We start from the raw sequence: 22,403 nt of genomic DNA, 5'->3' as shown, positions 1-22,403 counted from the left end.
CTGCAGGAATCCCAGAAGAAAATTTATGAAATATTTTTTGAAAAATTTGAAACTTCGATGGAGTGGGCAGATAATTGTATTGCCTTTTACCGGCTGTACCAGTCGGTTTATATGTCTGAAATAGACAACTTTATCTCTCTTTCATGCGGCCGTAGGATATCGAATCACATCGCATGAACAATTCGCTCGCACCTATCATTTCGAAGGCGCAACCACGAGCATGTAGGAAATTGACATCTAAGCCGCCAGATAGATAAAGCGGTGAAAGACGGACCCGGTTGAGGTGGCGCTTCGAAACCAGTTTGACTTTCTATTTCACAGAATCGTAACTTGTTCTGGGGAATAGTTAGTTAAAGCGGCGGACTATGCGATATGGAGTCGTGGGTTCAAATCCCATAAAACCAAGTGGTAATTTTTCCACAATTTTCTCTCTCATTTTGTCAATAAAACACACACTGTGTCTTCGAAATTTGAGTTTTGTTGTCTGATGGAATTCCTGGAACAATTTCCTAAGAAATTTCTGAGAGAAATTCTGAAGAATTTCGACGGAATTTTCTTAAAAAGTTTTCTTAAAAAAATTCTTGAAGAAAATTGATGGCAATCCTCCTTGAAGACTTCCTGATGGTAAGGTCTTCTTTGAGGGCATCCTGGAGAACATCCCTGTGGATTTTCTTGAGTGCTTCCTAGAGTATTTCTAGAAAACTGCCTGCAGGACCTCTCGGGTTAATTTATAGAGGAAATTCTAGAAAAAAAAACCAAGAGCAATTTCTAAAATAATTCGAGGAGTGATTTATGGAGAATTTCCGGGAAAAATGTCTAATGAAATTTCCGGAGAAAGTTCTGAAACAATGCTGGAAGAGTTTTTAGAGAGATATTTGCAGCTTATATGGAAATTTTAACAGATTTTTTGAAGGACTTTCCACAGGAATTTCTGGGGCAAATACTCTGGAATTTTCTGCGAGAAATTCTGAAGTATTTAATTCATGAAATGTCCCTGTGTCTGTGGATAAATTCCTGGAGAAATTTCTTGAGGAATCCATAAATGAGTTCCTGCAGGAAATTTCAGGAAAAATTTCTGGAGAAATATCCGGGAGAAATCCTGCACAAATCTTCAGTGGAATACTCGAAAAACCTCTAGAAAAAATATTGAAAATCTTCCTGGAGGACTTCCTGAAGGTAAATTCTTCATGGAGTGCAACCTGTAGAACATCCTTGAGGATTTCCTGGAGAACCTCTTGGAGAATTACTTGAAGATTGCCTGTTGGACCTCTCAGAGTAATTCGTGGAGGAAATGTTCAAAGTAATTTCTGAAGCAATTTCAGAAAGAAAGGGAGTGGACCTGGTGTGATGGTTAGAACACTCGACTATAGGATCGAATCCCACTCGCGACAAACTCACAAAATGTGAGTTCTTCCTTCGAAAGGGAAGTAAGGCGTGGGTCCCGAGATGAACTAGCCTAGGGCTAAAAATCTCGTTAATACAAATACAAAAATTTCAGAAAGAACTCCAACAGTGATTTTTAATTAAATTTTTGAAAGAATTTCTTGAGAAACCTCTGGAAGAATTGCTACAGGGTTTTTCGAGGGAATTGCAAAAGGAACTCTTGGCAGGTTTGTCTGACAATTACACGAAAGGAATTCTTGAAGAAATCTCACTAATGTAAATCTCCCTTGAAAACTTCCTGGAGGATTGCTCAGAGGGCTTGATGGTGGACTTTCTGGATGATTTAATAGAGTACATCCAGGAGTACAGCCGGCAGAATCTCTGGAAGAACTTCAACAGGAATTTCAAAGGGGATTTCAAGATGAACTGTAGAAGAAATTGCTGGAGGAATTCTGAACAAATCCTTAGATGAATTCTCAAAAAAATCTATAGAAAAAAATCTTGGGCAGAATTTTGTGAAGGTAAGATCTTTATGAAGACCGACCTGAAGAGTCCTGGAGGATTTACCGAAGAAAAACAAGAATTCTTATAGTGATTTTTGAATAAATTCCTGGAGGAGCTTTTTGACAAATCTCAGGTAGAGTTGCTGCACGATTTTTCCTGAAAGTAATTCTTTAAAAAATCTCAAGAGTATTTAATGAAAATCTCCCTGGAGAAATTCCTGGGGGATTCGTTGGAGGGCTTGATGGAGGACCTCCTAGACCTAAACGATTGCCTCGAGGACTTCCTGAGGTATAGCCTACAGGATATCTTGGAGAAATTCCTGGATAAATTCATGAAGGAAGTTCTGACGGAATTCCTAGAAAAATTTCTTGAAGAATCCCTGGAAGAATTTTCGCAGGAATTTCTAAGAGGATTTCAGAAGGAGTTCCTGTAGAAGTTTTTGAAAGAATGCCTGGATAAATTCTCAGAAGAATTCTTGAAGAAATCGCTAGAAACGCCTATGGTAATCTTCCTGATAGACGTTAGGAGAATAATTTCTTCATGGTGAGCAATTTGGAGAACTTCCAGGAGAATTTCGTGGAGAGTTTCTTAGAAGATTACAAGAGGATTGCCTGCATGACCTCTCGGAGTAATTAATAAGGAAAATTTTAAAGAAATTTCTGCGGTAATTTTCAAAAAAAATCCAGCAGTGGGTTTTGCACAAATTTCTGGAAGAATTTCGTGAGAATTCCCCTTCAAACAATAAAACCATTCCTGATGGCACAATAATAGCATTCCTGATGGCGCCACTGGAGAATTCTTCGAAGAAATTCTGGAGGAACCCCTGATAAGATTCGCCAAGGAATTTCTGAAGGAGTTCGTGAAGGAATCCTTGAAGGAATTCTTGAGGGATTGTTTATAGGATTTCCCGAAAGAATACGTCGATGACTGTCTGAAGGAACCCTTGCAAGACTTGCAGAAGAAATCTTTGAAGTATTTTCTGTAGTAAGCTTCGGAGGCTTTCCTTGAGAAATTCTTGAAGGAATTCCTGAGTAAATCTTTGAAGTACTTCCTGAACGAGTTGTCATTGGAGGAGTTTCTGAAGCATTCTCTGGAGCAAGGATGGGAACACTCACTTGCAAAGAGTTACTCTCAGCTCAAAAGCGTGCAATCAAGGATCGGTGTGTGGACGACTTTTGCCTTGTGGTTTTGTCTAAAAGTTTGCCGAATAGAGTGGTCGCACATGCATACCGAAATCGTGGAGGAGATGCAAAGGCAACTCTCCACAAGGTGGATGTGAACTACACTCACCTCGTGGAGAGTTGCTTTCATAGCCCAGTCACGACTTGGTATGCGTGGGCGACACCCTCTATCCGGCAAACTTTTAGACAAAACCACAAGACAAAAGTCGTCCATACACCGTTCCTTGATTGCACGCTTCTGAGTTGAGAAAACAGTAAGTTAATGCAACTCTTTGCAAGTGAGTTTTCCCATTCCTGCTCTGGAGTAACAACGACCGCTGACTAAGACATTCAACACTGATATAATTGTGTAGCAATTTTTGTTGGGCCTTTCTGATCCGCTAATCTTCGGTAATTAACGCACTCCAGCCGGTGCCTCTCTTTGTAAACGGCCTTCAGCCAGGCTAGCAGATAGCATCCCAAGTAACATTTTGAGTATTGTTCGGCGCTATAAGAGGTTTTCATGGCCAATTTAGTTAAACTTGCAATAAAACTGATTCATACATCAAAACCTCTTGATAACCTTTTTAAGAGCATCATCTGGCTAAGTGAACCACTCTCGGAGAGGTTTTGCAAACCGTATCAAGAGTCGCAATAAAACTGTTTTAAAACCTAGATGAAAAATTTTCCATACTCGAAAAGAGGTTATGATGATTGTTGTTTTTTTTTTTCAACAAAAATTATGACAGCTCAAGAAACAGCGAATCTTCATCAATGGCACGTAAAATTCAGGAAGAGATATTATTCGCAAGAAGAAAGCAATAATTTCAAAGTAATAATTTAGTAGTTATATTGTTGCTAGGCTTATGCGGATTCTGTAGGGTTTAAGTCACCGTCTTATGGTATATTTGTTGATTGTTGATGTTTTTCGGTGCGGATTAAATTTTACCGTGAATATTGGGGCTGCAGAAACATTAAATTAATGCGCTTCGAAAATGGTGAATATTATCATCTTGAAATGAAATAAATCTATTTGTTAATTTATTGAAACTATCTCGAATTACAAGAACACTCATCTAAGAGAGTTTATTTATGTGAGCATGCTATGGAAATGACGGCAAACTATCAATTCTCTGCTAATTTGAGCAAAATTAACTATTTTCCAATCACGTATCTGATTCTTCAATATGGCGACGCCCATAATTAGCGAAATTAAAACGAAAGCAAGTTTACTTTTATGATTACCGCAATAAACCTAGCAGTTTCATAGTTTCTGCTTTTCCACCAACAGATGTCGCTACTAATCGAACGGATCGCTATCTTTTGAGAGTTTCAACAGTTTTATTGTGGTAATAATGAATGCCAGAAGGATTACATATAGTAGACTTTTGTTTACTTTTAAAATCTGCCTTTATGGATGTCTTCAAGTATACCATAAAACATTTCATCAATGGTTTTTATAAAAGTAGTCATAAAAATGTGAGTTTTAATTATTGCTAAAAGGAAAGCCTAATAAAAATCAAACAAAACCAATAAGCAATTGAATTGCTACTTGGGATATCTTTTTCCTCAAATCTTCAAAGGAGTATGGTGAAGTATTTCGTTGAGTTGCTCACTACCACGTTTGGAAAGTTCAACCGGGAGTTCGTAGTTACTAGCAGCCTTAAATAAGGTACTATTTAGTTCTGTTTTTCTATTTTTTATCTCTCGTCAGCTCTATAGCTCATCTACCATTACTAATGCTTAACCTGTTCGTCGACACAACGCTCTAACGTTCTCTCCATTCAAAAAAGGTCTCGATGAGCTCTCTCTGCTTGGTTGCTATCATAGTTCTAACTATCAGCAAGTTACCTTTACGGTACTTGATTGCATACGACAAGAGACGGCGCTGTTTTTATCAGCATGCCACGGACTGTTTCGTGAAATTTCCGCATATCATTTTGTTCAATACGTTTTTGAGCCTCGGTATTATTGGCACTCCCCACATACTGTTTCATCTTTGTCGTCTAAGTCTTTCAGTATTACCTACCTATCGCTTCCCGCACTGCTGTACTCCCGCACTGCTCAGTGGATTGATTCCCACAAATTGTTGAAGCTGTCGTCCACGTTGATTCTCCTTATCTGCTCATCAAACTTCAGGTGGTATTTACTTACTTGCCACACCTTCTGCTGAGAAGCGCAGGATATTGAAACGCAACGGTCGCTGAGCTCTTGAGTTTGCCACTGTTGATTATTGGTCTCGAATTTTACTGACAACGAGATTGTGATTAAATACGCTGGTTGATACTCTGAAGGTCCTCTGAGGGTTCTCATATCAATGACATCCGAGAAGTGCTAGCCATCCACCACAAATTGGTAGCATTTATAAATTTGGAAGCAAGTTTTTCATCTTCGTAGCGACCAAGAGTCTGATAAATTTTGGTAGACTCTGAAGCATTGCATCAAAACCGTCTAGATTTCGAAGAAAACTGCTATGTGAGAATGTATATTCCTTTTACAAACTACGTAACCACAGCAAAGTTAGGTTACCTGCGGATATTTTTCACCTCAACACACTCCACATCTTCATCAATTAGTGCAACGACGAACCCCTTGATTGAAAAACGTTGTCTTCAGCCGACTTCCACCTTAAATGAACCTATCCCTCCCGTTTTTTTGGAAGCAAATGCCTTCGTCATTATGATTGGTATCATTATGATCGTCATTAAGAGAAAATCCGCTCCTTACCGTATACCTACGGTCTCCATCCGCCGTAGCCGCGCCGCATCACAAACCACGGAACACAACCGATGCGCGGCGTTGGGTTCCATCCCTCTACACTATAAACACTCTTAGCCACCATGTCGCAGCGGCAGATAGGCAGCCTACAGATTATTATTTTTATTTTCATTAAACATTATTAACGGCAGTAGGTAGTGCTAGAGAGATTCAGAGACAAGCGGACAAAATTTTTTCTATCATGCGTATTATGCAAAATCAGCTCTAACCCATTTCAGATGGGTGTTTTACACACCTCCTCTCATTTCTTCTTTTTGACGCGTCGCCTCCAATGGGACAAAGCCTGCTGCTTGGCTTAGTGTGCTATAAATACTTCCACGGTTATCAACTGAGAGCATCCTCTACCAATGATCATTTTGCATTCGTATCTTCGTCAGGAACGAAGACATTCTATGCCCAAAAAGTCAAGGGATGTTCTATTACGAAATGTTCCTGAAACGATCGGGAATCTAAGCCGTGGTCTTGCGGAATAAACCGCTATCTGTGAACTCTTTGACACACACAAGGGTTGTTCCGTTCTCTGTGACCGATCAACCAACGCTACAGCTTTCGTTGTGGTTAAGGCTTCCACCCGCATCATCTTCATACGAACGCCGGTAATATCGGGGGAAACGCAATGGGCGCCGTTGGTGGAAGCTTTTATGTGGTTTCCTCCTTGGATGTATCGTCCTCCCTCGCGCAGCAAAGTTGCCACCAAATACCGAAAGCAGCTTCCCACGACGAACTCTCCTCAAATGACGGGAGGCTGGGATCATTTTTAATTAAGCAGCTCTTCTACGTCGCCATCGTCGTCGTCGTCCTCTTCGCCGCGTTGTTTCGACCACAAAGCCTTGCCCCGCAATGCGGTGGTCGTAGAACATTTTTCAGATCGAATCTTTCGCGTAGGTTGTTTGGTTGCTTCGAAGTCAAAGAACAATGTGCAAATCTGGGCAACACATGCGCGGCTGATGGAAATTCTTATGGGCGATAAGAAGTTTTTGGGGAAATTTCCTAAATGTTAGAATTTACTAAATGTGTTTTATTGGAACTCGTGCTGGGGCTGAACGATTCCGGTGGTTGAGCTGGGTTTGAAGAATGGCGATTATCATTATCGTTTAGCTGGTGGCAGATGGAAGCAATTGTGATTTAGCCGGTGAAATTTGAGTAACGGATACCTTATTTATGGTTATGCTTTTGAAAGCTGACACCACCAGTAATAAAATTCAACAATTCAAAGGCTCTCGAAAAGTTTATCGCTTAAAGCTTATCGCCATCGAGCACATCCTTTGAAGATGGCCTAATTCTAAATGAATTGTTTTCACTTCGCCGTTTTGCCACCACACAAGACATCCATAGGCCAATATTTGTCGAACAACAGTTATTTAAATTCATTTGATATACTTGGCTTTTAGACCCCAAGTTTTACCAAAGGTTCACCGGAACTTGCCGAAATCCATACCAGCTGGAGCTCAAGAATAACTCCAACGTACTTCACGTACCTGATCAGTCACACCAATTCCAGAATCAAAGAGACGCAAAGGTCAAACGCTATTACGGTTTTGCCTTTCCGTGAAAAGAACAATAGATGTTTTACTCTGATTTACCGAAAGGCCATATTTCGCGACACCAACCCTCAACTACCTGAAGAGCGTTTTGCATCTGGTCGAAAAGGGTGCTGATGCACATACTGTTAGGTAGTCGTCGGCAAAACCATAAGTAGGAAAACCGTTATTATTGAACTGCATCAAAAGCGTATCTGCTACGAGATTCCACAAAAGTGGTGAAAAGACTCCCCTTTGAGGGCATCCACAAACATTCAATTTCCTAATCGCTGCTTGACGCAATGTCGAGAAGGGATGTCGGTTTTTGAGCATTTGGTGAATCCAATTGGAAATAATTGGAGATATACCATGACCCCGTGCGGCTTACAATATGGCATCGAATGGCTCGTTGTCAAAGGCACCCTCGATATCGAAGAAAACACCCAAACAAGGTCGCTTCTGAGCAAATGCTTTCTCGATATCGTAAACAATCTTGTGTAAAAGAGTCACAGTGGACTTTCCAGATTGGTAGGCACGTTGGTTCACATGAAGAGGCACGTTGGCCAGATGAACATCACGGATGTGATGATCCACAATTCGTTCTAAGCATTTCAGAAGAAAAGCAAAGCAAAGCAAAGCAAAGCAAAGATAACCGTACACATCGTAGTTGCTACTCCGTGATTGACCAGAACAATCGAAGTTGCACAGAGAGCCAATGAATGTGAAAGCTTGGGACTAGCTAACCATTCTCAATGTGCACAATTCGAGAGTTCAGCTATTTAAAGTCAATAACGGCGCTGGCCACGTCCTTACGGTCATCAGGAAAGGGAAGGAATGTTAGTTCGACAACCGTTGCTACTAGAAACCGTGGAATCCACAGCATCCCCACAGTTGTCACGGGAAGGAATGGTGGTTAGTAGGGTAGGGTAAGGTGTGGATCTAGGAGCCACCTCTGTTAGGTGATATGATCCACTAGTTATATGGAAATACACGTCGCGGTCTTCATCACGATTATGATTTATTTGATCACGATGGCCACTGATCCCGGATTTCGTGCTCGCGTTTCCATCGCCCTACCGTGGAAACCGACTGATCTACGATTATTGTAGCGCGATTCTGAACCCGGATTTTTCACTCGCACTTCCATCGCCCTACCGTGGAAACCGACTGACCAACGAATATTGTAGCGCGATTCTGATCCCGGATTTTTCACTCGCACTTCCATCGCCCTACCGAGAAAACCGACTGACCAACGAATATTGTAGCGCGATTCTGATCCCGGATTTTTCACTCGCACCCCCATCACTCTTACCTGAAAATAGTCTGCCATTCGAAAATTCTCAAGCTAATCTGATTCCGCATTCCACACTCGCGCTTGCATGGCTCTACCGAGAAAACCGACTGACCAACGAATATTGTAGCGCGATTCTGAACCCGGATTTTTCACTCGCACTTCCATCGCCCTACCGTGGAAACCGACTGACCAACGAATATTGTAGCGCGATTCTGATCCCGGATTTTTCACTCGCACTTCCATCGCCCTATCGAGAAAACCGACTCCGTTCTAAGCATTTCAGAAGAAAAGAGGTCAAACTAATAGGTCTGAAACTCTTTGTTTCTTCATGCGACGCACGACCTACTTCCGGAATAAACTTCACAGTAATATCCTGCCAAGATTTGAGAATATACTCTATTGCAAAACTGCAACCAAGTAGTTTTTTTTAAACATGTTTGAAATAATCAAGCTTGTTCTGTGGCAAAGTAGGATGCATTCCATCTGCCCCAGGAGAGTTGAAAGGAGCAAAGCTATTTAATACACATTCAATCGATTCTATAGTTATGATACTCCACGCCGAAATCAGACAATCATAACTACAAGAAAAGACATCTGGTTCATCCTTACATCCACACATCGGGGAAAGTGTGTGCTGAATAAGCATTCCAGAACATCCTCATCAGAGGAAGTGAAATCACCATTCGGCAAACGAAGTTCTTTCACTTGAAAATCCTTAGATTTTGTAAGTATTTTGTTCAAACGGCTAGCTTCTCTTAAACTGGAAGCATTTGTACGTTTGGTTTTTAAGCCAGATCGTCCAGCAGAACGGAGGGCTTGCGAGACGATCTGATAGCCTAGAATTCAACCAAACATTGTCTGTTCCAACTCTTTCTACATTGTTGCCTGAATTTCGCCAGATCAGAGTTCCACCAAGGGGTTCCTTTTGGAGTATTCACAGACCGCAGAGGGCAAACTTCTTCAAAAGCTTCCATGATAAAGGACTCGGAAAACACTTATTAAGTAAAACTGACTTCAGAAACCTGAATCTTCAGGACGTTCTGTTGTTCTTGACCCGCTGTGGTAATGAGTTATAGGCTCTCTTTACGCTTTATGCGTTATCACAGTGCCCTTCTCAGGGCGCTGTTTGAACCCATTGTGGTCAGTGTTGCGAATACTCACTAGGGAAAAATTATACTCACTTGCTTCTATCTCAGTCCAGAAGCATGCTATCAAAAAATGATGTTTTAAGGACTTTTAGATTGTAGTTTAATCTAAAAGTTTTCCGAATAAACTAAAAGTCCCAGATGCATACAAAAACCGTCAGAGAGATGTGAGCACAAGGTGAGTATGAATTACACGAATTTTACTCACCTCGTACTCACAGCTCTCTCACAACTTTGGTATGCGTCTGCGATCTTTACTTTATTCGGCAAACTTTTAGATTGAACTACAATCTAAAAGCCCTTCAAACATCATTTTTTGATAGCATGCTTCTGGACTGAGATAGAAGCAAGTGAGTATCACTCTTGCAAGTGAGTATTCTCAACACTGATTGTGGTACGCTTTTGCGTGTATGACGATGCTATTCCCTTACCTTCTCTTCCCCTGTCCTATCCTTTTTCCTTAACTTCTCCGCCAGGTAAATGATGAATAGGCTCATGTTCATGGCAATGGCACAAATTTCCCAAATGGAGGAGAACGTCTGACCTACAGATACCTGATACCTGATGATAAAGGCCGTTGTTGTATCAACGGCATCATCTAAGTCACTTGGAGTGTCAATAAATGATGAGTATCCATGAAATTCGGCTGCAACCAAATCAGTGAAGAAATCCCAATTGGTTGACCGGGGATTCCTGAAACGTAAAGTTTGCGAAGTAACATTCAAGTGTTCAAAAAAGATATAGCGATGGTCAGATAAAGATTCTTCATCTGACACATGCCAATTAGTCATCTCGTGACTAATTCGGCTAGAGCAAAGCGACACTTCCTCTCTAGCAATTACCATGAAGGTTGGGCGGCTGCCTATGGTAAGTTATCCAAGATCTGTACTACATACTTAAGATCTTCTTCAAACTGGAGCCTCTCAAATTGGTGTCTAAGCTGCCCCAGATGATATGGTGAGCATTAGTATCACTGCCAACAATTGGCGGAAGGCCTTTTGAAATACAGTATGCGGTTAATAAACTGAACAATAAACGTATTTCCTATTGAGGTTTTCATTAGGATACATCGATTGTTATCACACATACATCTCTACTGGTTAGTTTAGAAAAGAGTGTAGCGACGATTGCGGTGACAAGCACATATGCTCGAGGCATGACACGCGAGTTTGTCATTTCATTGCTATTGAAAGTAGCAAACACCGGGTTTACAAAGTTTCCTAGATAGAAATTCCCCTTACGAAAATAAGGTTCTTGAACTAAAGCCATTTGGGCTGTACCATTTTACATAAGTCTGCAAAGATTGGTACTACCCAAACTAGGCAAGAATAAACTCTTCGCAACAACAGCACAACAAAGAACAGCAGCAACAAAACCAGATCGGTGTCGATTGGAAAACGCCAAAGGCGAGGATACACAGAATACACTGTGTAAACCGCATAATGCGAAACCATATAAGTGAAAATTGAAACTAATTAACAACATCTCCATAAATCCGCCCTTATTTAGCCTCAAGTGAGACTAAAGAAAGGCAGCTGATTGTCTCGGAGAAACACAAGGTCCACTGCACTATTGCTCCGGTTAACGCAGTAAGGGCAAAATACTGTGGAGAGTGCCCTGGTACTCCACAGGCTCCGTTTGCGATTAGGTTTTTTAAAAGACTTCCCCCTAGCCATTCATTACTAGGAACGGTAAGCATATAGCCGCAACAAACCATGAATTAGAGGTCATCTGTTAAGTGGACTCTTACCACCGGAACAGGTGGTCCGTAGTGTTATTCTTAGCCAATTGAGACAAGTGCTACCGACACTACACAGCTATCTAGACTCATCGAGAAAAGATGTTAATATTGATGATCAAGTTCATACGGGCTCGAATTGCCGGCAAAGCTGGCTCCATATTCAAAGAGCCCTCCGCATGTTGTGCACCACACATACTGAGACGTGGTTTATTGCTACAGTAAAGTGCGATGTGGCTCAACTGCTAGCGTTTTGCACAGTGCATTACCTTCGGCTAGTAGAGTTTAGCTGTAACCAGTGGGACGGCACGGTTGTTAAGCCCATCAGCTCCAGGCATGATGGTAGTACGAACCAGATAGATCATCATCAGTCACTACTCCGCAGCACTCTATCTGGAGACAAGACAGGTATAACTTATAATACCGCGACAAGAGCTCTCAAAGTTATGACTCTTGTTTGCCTGTTTGCTATCACACACAGTAACACGTAGCTTGTCCCTGCTGAGTGAGTCTATCTCCAGAACTTCACGAAACGATTTTGCCAGAAGATTTCCCGATTTGTAACAGGAGAAGGCATGAAGTTGCATGTTCAGGAAAAATCATGGGAACCTGCGGGTTCTTGAGCAATAGTAACGGGTATTTTCTCTCTAGCCTCCAGAGCCTCTGCATGCTGGATCTGAGCAATTGGATCTTTGGTTCGAAGCGAAAATAGTTCCTGTCAGGGATTCTCCACAATTTTTGCAACTGTATACTCGTACAATAATTTGGCAAATATTCTTTCAATGTTATGCCTGGAATTCTTTTGAAAATTGTTAGAAAAAAGCCGATGGGAAGTACTTCACGAGCTCTGGGAAAATTCAGGGTGATAAATAAAGTCGACGAGTGAAAATTCTCATTGAAATACGTACCTTGATGAGAATAAGTTAAGAAATTGCTGCAGCTGTGTATTTTTTAGTGGAAATTGTATTATAAGGAATTTAAAAATTCATGGTATGTTTTTAAAGATGAGTACCTTTAATTTACATTCGAGTTTTATTAAAAAATATCCAAAAATTCTTTATGATAATACAAAAATTACTTGGATGAATATCGCCAGGGATACTTCATAAAAGTAGGTTCTATAGACATTGTTTACAGAAATTCGTAAGACAAGAAAAACAGAAACTTTCTGCAAAACTGATCACCTTTTTTAAAAACGTCATTTATGCTGGCGACTGGTTGACTGTCATATTTTTCAAGTATCTATGGTAATGCGAATTTGAAGTTCTTCAGAAATGTCGCAAATAATTCAGGGTTTCGTCAAAAACTATCAAAAGATGTCGGTCATGGTTTTGCAATCACCTATTTCAGTATATCCTGAGCAACGTTGATTGCAATTCATACTTTATCATTTAAGGAGGAATATCTGAGACTGCAAGTATGGCTGCCTCACTGGCTGACTTGAATCCTTATTTGCGTTTTAATAGCACTAGTCTTGAAAACTCGTAAATAAACACGTCTGATTTGGATTATCTGCCTCTTTTTCAAGTGATCTGAGACAGGTTAAACCAATGCAGTGTGGTTCAATGCTTCCAAGAATGCTTCTTCCATCAGATTTGCAGTTTGTATGCGAATTTGGAACTGGGTTTTTGACGCTTCTGGGTGATCAAAACCCCACAAAGCTTCTCCTAAAAGTATTGTGATGAAAACATGATTACATCATTGCTCTGCACTGGAAGCTTCTGCCTAAAGGTTTCAAAACAAGTCGCAAAAATATCAGAAACTTAAGGCTTCGAGTTAGCTAGCAAGTGTTATGCTCGAATTCATAAATGTTCCTCGAAATCTGAATGTCAATAACTGATGGAGTTTCTGCCCAGTATTCTTTTCACGGTCCACGCATTTCCTTGCTCAGATACTCACACATCTGTAGAATCATCATAACTGACTAACTGTTTGTGGAGTGTATTGAGAATGTTGAACCTTGACCTGTATTTTGAGTCAAAAGAGTCTACACAACTTCACCTATTGTGATAATTCAAAACGTTAAACAGGTAGGCAAGCTACGTTAAACTCATATTGTTTTCCAGCAGAAGTCGCCTAGTCAACATTAATCCTCGCAATTCCCCGACTCAAGCTACCTATCGGCTTAAACGTTTTTGTCAACGTTTTTAAACCCTACCCCCCCCCCTAGTCATTCTCCCACCACCCAGCTTCCAGATCTTTCCGGATGAAATGATTTTTCCGCTTTTTCTGTTTTTCCGGTTTGCCTGCGCGCGGCCTTCAACAACCAAAGCACCTAGTTCCCATCCGCAGCGAACAATGAATGGGAACTTGGTCCCATTTCAATGGTACAGTCGGATTTCCTACCCACTTCTATTTACAGTACGTGGGTCGTACGCTCCTGATTGTTTTCGAAGAAATTTAGGCGATGAGCCATGATTCAGTTGCTTCCCTATGCCCAAACCAGTACTAAAAAATAATACTATTCTCATGTAACATTTTAGTCAAATAGACTAGAAGAGGTTTTAAGATCCGTCATAAAACCCGAAAAAATGTATCAGGTTTTATGACGGTTCTTAAAACCTCTACTTGACAAATTGGTCATCAAAATGTTGCTAAATAAAACAAATGTGATATCTAAGTGAAAAGTAGCATCTAGGACACCGGACTGTACTGACTTGCTTTTTCTGCTCTTGCAAAATCAGTGGAGAAAAAAAAATGAATGATGCACTGCAAAACAACACAAACCGACGGGCGGAAGGAGATGAAAGCGAACCTACACTGGCTGTGCTGTGCTGACTTGTGCTTAAATGGTAGACTAAAGCAGTTTGTCCTAGTTTTGGGCTCTTGTCTCTGCTTGGCTGGGACATTGGTACAAAATGCAGTATCAAAATTGGGAAAAATTCAGGAGTCAAGACTTTTTTATAAATGTTTGGTCATGTATATAAACAAGGTTATCCAACGGAACTAACGAAACCACATTAATGTTTTATATTTGAATTATAAAATATAAAAATAGCCTCTTTCTGCGATGAGAAATTTTTTTTTTTTGAAAAAAAAAACAGTTTGATGCATTGGAAGTAAGCTTTCTACAGAAAATTGAAAAAGGTTTAAGTTTTTAGAAAATTAGAACAGTATGAGATCTAAGATGGATCCACGATAAATATTGCTCTCCTTTTTTTTTATTTTATTTTCATTTTTTTCTAAATATCCTTCAAACATCTTTGAAGAAAATATTCCAACAAACTGTTTTTGACTTGATAGCAGGTCAATATAGGGAAGGGGGACGATTCCAGGGTTGAGCTTATTATATCGTGATATGCGCCCCTGATTTTCTGAAGAAGCTTTCCAGCATTTCTCATGGGCATATTTTTTTGGGTTTTTAGATTCCTCTATTGAAGGCTTCATTTAACTCTCTTATACTCAATTTTTTTATTTTGATCTAAATATTATTTTTCGTCAACTAAAATCGATTTAAACATGATTTGGAAGATGATTCTTTTTAACTCTCGATTTCGTGAATTTTAGTTTTTGATTTTTCTAATTTTTATTTTTGAACATCCCCACACTTTTATATTTTTCCTGGAAACCTATTTGGAGTACGGATTTTTTGAGATGAAAACATTTTGAGATTTTATGATTACTGTTTGAAATATCTTTATTTTCATTTTTCCCATAAAAAAAATTTCTGTGTAATTTAAATGAAAATAATTTTAGAGGATATTCGATTCCCTTAAACTATAAAGCTAGGATAGAATGATTTGGGAAAAATTTAAAATATGCTAATTGTAGCGATTCAATACAAAATAAACAATGAATTCTAAAAGGTGGCTGAAACATCAATTTTTAAATGATTTTTAAAAAATACACCAAAAACCATTTTGAGATATACAAAACGGTCTATCAGCAAAAAAAAATCAAAAAAATGATTTTCCACGACACAAAAAATTCAAAAATGCTCAAACTCCGTCTATAGGCGGGGTTGGGTATTAGGGGGTTAAAATGGTTGCAAAATATTACTTCACAACTAAACATTACAAATGCTAGGGTCAAAGCACTAGATTCACCACTCCTCTAGTAATTTTTTTAGGTATGAAGTGGCGAAGCTTAGGGCAGAAATTTAGGGGCATAGGCTAGTGCTTTTACCCAAACAACCCAAGGGCGATTACAAAAGATATACTCGGTGAAGTGCAGAAAAGCATCACGAAAATGTTTAAAATGAATTTTCCAGTGGAGAATTCCTAAAATAATGCTCTGTGGAACTCACAGAAACTTAAGAATTTCTCTAAGAAATTTGTAAAGGAACTTTGGCAAATTTTGGAAAAAAAAGTTCTAGAGGAAAAACTCTGTAAGAGTCCTCGTGAACATTTTAGGGAAATACTCAGAGTAGTTTCTGGAGCAATTTTCGAATAGGGAGCAACGAGGAAAAAATTTTCGAAAAATTCTCGTTAAAGTTTTTAAAAAATTTCTTGAAAAAAATTCTTGAAAATTTCTCAGAATATTTCAAGAAAGACGATTTTGATGAATTTCTGAAGGATTTCTAGAAAAACTTTAAAGAAAACCCTGCAGAGTATTCAACATCCTTAGAATAATTTACAGAAAATAATCTGGATGAATGCCTTAAATTTCTTACGAAGAAGTTCTAAGTCTATCACGCCGAGGACCTGGGATCAAATCCCACTCCCGACAAACTCGCAAAATGTGAGTTCTTCCTTCGGAAGGGAAGTGAAGCGTGGGTCCCGAGATGAATTACCACAGGGCTAAAAATCCCGTTAATACAAATAAAAAAAAAAAAAGTTCTAAGTGAATGAATTTGCAGAATTTCTAGAAAAATCCTCCAAGAAACTCATGGTAAATCATATGAAGAACTTCTAAAAAATATTTGAGCAATCCTTAGAAGAATTTTTGAACTGATTCTCTTTTAAATTCCTGTAGGAACCCAAGAAGAAATCTAAGCATAAAAGTCAGGCAACGTTACTGAAGGAATCATCTTTTAATTTGTAGGCATTGGAGAAGTTAAAAAAAATCTCCGAAAAAAACTCCGACAAAAGGAGCTTCGACAAATTATGGGAGAATTTTCTAGACGAAAAACTTCGTATGAATCTGCGTGAATATTTTTTGGTGAATCCACTGTGAAGTGGCAGCAATAAGGAAAGCAATTTTCCGAGGAATTCTCGTGAAATTTTTTGATAAATTCTTCGAAGAAATTTCTTGATAATGTTTCGGGAAAATTCAGAGATGATTTTTTGAATGATTTTTTGAAGGATTTCTCACAAAACTTTTGAATAAACCTCGCAGAGATGCCTAGACAGAATTTTTAGAATTCCCAGAACAATTTTCAGAAAAAAATCTGGAAGAATTTTTGCAATCATTATTTTTTGAAAAAAATCTAAATTATTTTGCTAAAAAGAAGTATTGGAGATATTTTTAGATGAATCCTTTGAGGAACTCATAGAAATGGATCTGGAGAACTTGCAAAAAATATTGGACAAATCTTCAGAAAAGTTTCTGAAATGATTTTCTTGACAATTTAGCCTGAGAGAAACCTTGGAGGAGTTTCTGGAGGAATCATCAAAGTAGTTCTACCGTAGGCATCTGAAGAATATAAAAATTTCACTGAGAAAACTGTGATGAAATATCCACAAATTTTGGGAGAAACATCTGGAGGAAAACTTGTTTCAAGGGGAATCCTTAGGGGAGTTACTGGAGCAATGCATGATAATGGAGGAGGAATCTCGTGGCATTTTCGGAAAAGCTTCTTGAAGAAACTTCTTGAGAATTTCAGACAGAATTTTAGAGTACTTTTTAGAAAAAAAAAATTTGAGAAATAACTATTCTGAATTATTTTTAATGAAGTAACAAATGAATTTGCCAGAAGAAGTATTGAAACTAATTTTAAGAAGAATCATCCAAGGAACTCATGAAAAAACATCTGAAGAATTTCTGAAAAATATTTGAGCAAGCTTCAGAAAAATTTCTGAACTAATTCTCTCAAAAAGAAATCTTAGCATAAAAGGCTGCAAGAATTCTTGGAATAGATTTTGGAGAAATCATTATAAGATTCCTACCGGAGTCATCGGAGAAATTAAAAAAAAACCTCCGAAAAAAAATTGTGCAGGAACAAATTTTGGGAGAAATTTCTAGACGAAAAACTTCGTAGGTATTCACGTAAATATTACTAGTAGAATCCTGAAAGGAATTTGTGGACCAATCCTCGTATGGGCAGCATTAGGGAAGCATTTTTTTCTAGCAAATTGTTGAATTAATGAATTTCAAATGGATTTTTCACATTACTTTGTAGAAAATTTTAAATTAATTCTCGAAGATGTTTCAAGAGAAAAGTTAACAAGATTTTTATTTGAATTTATAGAGAAAAAAAAACCTTCATAGGTATCACTGAAAGAAATTTCAGAGCAACTTTTTATGGGATTCTTCGGATGAATCCTCTGAGATCTTCATAAATGTATGTCCTCAGAAGAATTCTTTCAATTATTTCTGAAGGAGTCATCGGGGGAGCTTCTAGAGGCATCATTGGAAGAATACTTGTAGCAATTTCTGGAGCCATCCGTGGAGGAATCCTCTCAGAAATTCATGAACTGATCATCTTGAAAATTCTAGTAGGAATTCAAGAAGAAATTTTACGATGGTAGTCTGGAAGAATCCTTAGAGGAATCATTATAAGATTTCCAACGGAAGCACCGAAGAAATTCAAGAATTTCTCTAAGAAGTTTGTGAAGGAAGTTCTACAAATTTTAGGAGAAAATTCTACAGGGAAAAACGGAATCCTCGTGATCATTTCAAGGAGAATCCTCTGAGGAGTTTCTGGAGCAATTCTTGTATTTTTTTTTCGGGGAATTGGTTTTGAAATTTTGAAAAAAAAAACAATGTTGTTACGAAAGATCACTTTTTTCTGATTGACCATGATTTTTTAATTTTTTTTTTAACTTTATTTTGGAACTGAAAATCAATTTCAAAGAGATTTTTATAAAACATATTTCAACAACTGGAAAACTCCGCCTAGTACAATGTGCGACAAGGGGGGCAAACGATCATGAGCACCAAATTTATTTTTTTATATATTTTGGACGAATACGCCACATTCAGAATATGAAGTTATCTCAACGCTGTTCATTTCTGAAGAACTTCTCAATGTAATTTCTTGAGAACTTCTTGGAGAAATTTTATGAATTTTTGGCGAATTCATCATAGAACTTTGAAGAAAGCCTCGCAGAAATATTTACAAGAAATCTCGGAGCTGTTTCTACAGAAATGTTTTGTAGTTTTTTTTCGAAATTCTAGCAATAACCTTCACAAGAATTCACAAGAATGCAAAAAAAAATGAGCAACCTCGGGTGAATCCCTGAACGAATTCTCTTAGAAAGAATTTTATGTTCTCGAATAAATTTTTGAAAAAAAAATATCTGGATGGATATTCAGGGAAATTTCTGAAGGAATCATTGAAAGAATACTTGGAGTAATTTCTGAAAACTTTAGATAGAAAAATTTCTATAGCAATCTTCGCATGAATTTTTGGAATAGAAACTGTTAAGGGAATCACAGAAAAATCTTAATGATATGGACACTTCTGCTGAATATTTCGGATAAACTTTCCTTGAAAGTACCTTATGATAACTATGGCGAAAATTTGTGCATTTGTTTTTGAAATTTATTTTTAAAAATAGGTTTCTGGGAAACTGATAATTATTTTCCACCAGAAAAAAAAGTCAGATCTTTCTATTCTATCTGTGCATAAAATCCGATTTTTTTAAATATTGCTCTGTTATGTAATAAAGTACCTACCAAAAAACTTAAGAATGAGAAAATGCTTTCAGTTTTGCCTTCAGATGTTTTTTTACTTTCTAATGGAACCCTTGAACGATTTTCTAGAGGAATCGTAAAAAGCACGTCTGAACAAAATTCTCATGCAGAAATCCTTGAAAAATTTCTGTAAGTAACATCTATTTGAATCTTTGGAGAAAGTTTTTAACAATTTCTGGATAAATCCTCAAAAGAATTCTCAATAAAAAAAAATGTTCAATTACTAGGGACATTTTCTGAACAATTCCTTGAGCAAATCTTGAAGAAATTTTAAAGGATTTCCTCGAAAGAATCCCTAGGGAAACCTTATATTGAAGGGGAAATATTGAAAGGAATTTCCGGAAAAATAAACGAAGAATTTCTTGGAGGAACTCTCGAAGGAATTGAAAAAAAGTCTAGGGTAGCATACCTAAAAATGTTTCGAAGATTTTTTTAAACCTATCGTAAGAATTCCAGGAATACTCTTAGCAGGAATTCCTGAACAAATTTACGAATTATTCTGCGGGAAATACAGGGTTTACCTTCTGAAGTAATTCTTGCAGGATATTCTGAAGGAATTGTGGAAGACATTTTCTAAAAATAAAGTAGAAAAAATTCTGTTTTTGAAGATTTTTAAAGAACTCATGAGAAAATACTCAGACGAATTCCGAAAAGCAAACACAGAAATATTCTTGAAAAATTATCTATAAGAACTTTCGCTGGAACTAAAACAAAACCTTGGATGAAATTACAAAACTTTAGAATACTAATGGATAGTGTGAATATTGCGTAACTCACTGAATCAATCCGTTCTCCGCCATCTTGGCAAGCTACTGTAGAATACGGAACCACACGATGAAGGTGACTTGCTCCGCCAAAGCTCCTCTCTTCAATAAGGCAGCTTCACGTTGACGACGTCGTCACGGTGCTGGCTGTCAATGATGCTTCCTAGGGGAAGGACACGCAAGGGGAATAACACTAAACTATATTCACACCCCCAGAAAGAAATTTCAATCGTTTTGAAAGTGCTTTAAAAGAATTTCTGTAATGTTTTTGATGATTTTTTGAATATTTGTTTTAAGTTATCAAAATATAAAGGGCCTTCATTAGTCAGTCTGAGCAGCCTATTTCTGTAATGAAAATCACGATTCAAAACTGTGGATGCAGTTCCTGCAAGAGTTTATGAAAGATGGAACAATACAAAAAAATGTTGGCAAAGGGAATTATGTACATACGTCGCATTCTAAGCTATATTTTGAAGTTAACTTATTTTAGTTTTATGGTGGTTCTTCAAACCACTAAGAGTTTGTTTGACTTAAAAAATACTTGAGGTTAAATAAAGGAAATGTTTACTGAATTGGACATATTCTTAGTTGAAAGGCATGATATTGACTTTCACAAACAATTACCAAAATTGATAAAAAAAACGAACAAAGTGGCAAAACGAGCAATTCTTTAGAATATACATTTTATGCCACTGTCGTCCTACGTGTGTGGGCCGTTGAGTTTCACCAACGTTCACTAAATGCACGCCATGACACTGAGAAGGAAAATGGCCGCTGAAAACGGTACACACAATTAACAGTTCACGAAAGCAGGATGCTACGTACCATATCTGTGTCAGTCTCGTGGTCCACATGTAGGTTGTGTGCAAATACGGCTCACCACGACTGTAGCAGCACCGTTCGTCATTTCCATCCACTTTGTTTGCGCTCAGTGGCCGTTAATTTCCAGCTGGATTCGTTCACGACGACTAGTTTCACTCTCAACCGTGCCAGCCAGCGGCTCCGTGTACCTGTACAGTACACCTTCACGACTCAGAATCGGATCAAAAGCTCCAACCGACGGTCATCAACTGGTTGATTAAATATGCGTTTGAATGAGCTTATGCTCCGTTGTTTTATAAGTTAAAATAATAAAAAAAAAGAAAAAAAAAAACAGATATTGAAATGAGATGTAATGATAGTTAACGTTTTGAGATAATATATGTCGTTCCCCGTATTACAACAGAATATACACGTTTAGAGAGAGATTCACCTTTTTGCAGTAGAATCGGCAGCAGGAAAACCAGAACACAGTCACACTCACATTTGAACGTAACTCAGCCAATCAGAAGACGGAATCACGTAGGACAAACCATAACAATAAACAAATTAACTGTTAAAGTATTTACAATGCAAGTTTACAGGAGAGGTATGTTGTTTGATATTTGAAAATCCTAAGAAAAAAAAAACAAAATCCGCTCGTTTAATGAAATTTTAACAAAAACAAAACAGAGAAAAGTGGGAGACGATTTCGTCTACACCTGTAGCGTCTTCGACTCACCACACGCAAAAAATGACTGATAAAAAAAAAACAAAAAACCGAACTTAGGACAAACCGTGTGTTACAACCATATTATCGTTAGGCAGGAAAATAATCCTCTTGCTCCTCCTTTAGTCGACCGCAAATGCTGCGAAAATTGACCGGAGGTATAGGGAACGTTGTTAGATAAGTTGTTAATAACAAATGCTTCTTAATGAATTTTCTTTCTCTCGTTCAACAACTTTGCACCGTTACTTCCACACGAATTAGAGGACAACTAAAACAAACCAACAAATTAAAATGAACAGAAACGTAAAGCCGAAACAGTGTTTGCTCAATTTTCCAAACTTTTCACAAAAACAAGAAACCTGCTCCTACACAGTTAATCATGTGACTCTATATAGTGTATCCACTCAATTACTAATACTAGCAGCTTAGGCACTTAGTAGCAGTGTGTACGTGTAAACTACTCTCTCCAAGTTTAGGTGTGCTAGCCGATAGAATGTTGTTAACTGAAATACAAAATTGAATAGAAAAACAAATCCAAAGTGGATTTATCCACTCTGTACATAAAAAAGAAAAAAAAACGAATTGAAAAAAAGACGAAAGTTCTGAACAAAAGCAGTGTTCTCCAGCAAAAATCTAAGGAAAACACAGCTCCGACGGCGCAGTTACCAGTGTAACAAACACCTAAATGTGAGGAATGTGTGTACTAGAGGCAAACCGTTAAATACACTAACAAAACAAACAGAAAACTTGAGATTGAGATATAATAAATTATGGATTGAAATAAAATCGAAA

At 38.1% G+C, this 22,403-nt stretch overlaps 2 protein-coding genes across 17 annotated transcripts in view; both read left to right on the top strand.

Annotated features, from left to right (window-relative positions):
- Window positions 1-22,403, top strand: part of LOC109408324 (cubilin) — a 649,214-nt gene that overhangs the window by 326,765 nt on the left and 300,046 nt on the right. The gene's annotated exons all lie outside the window — the stretch shown is intronic.
- Window positions 1-22,403, top strand: part of LOC109408325 (uncharacterized) — a 129,199-nt gene extending 106,796 nt beyond the window's left edge. The window contains exon 2 of the mRNA XM_019681608.4: window positions 1-22,403. This exon is cut by the window's left edge and continues 11,418 nt beyond it. The gene's annotated coding sequence lies outside the window, so the exon portion shown is untranslated.

This window comes from Aedes albopictus, chromosome 1, assembly GCF_035046485.1.
Source record: "Aedes albopictus strain Foshan chromosome 1, AalbF5, whole genome shotgun sequence".
NCBI lineage: Eukaryota > Metazoa > Arthropoda > Insecta > Diptera > Culicidae > Aedes > Aedes albopictus.
The sequence above is the reverse complement of the archived record's forward strand: the minus strand, read 5'-3'. Positions and strand labels throughout refer to the sequence as shown.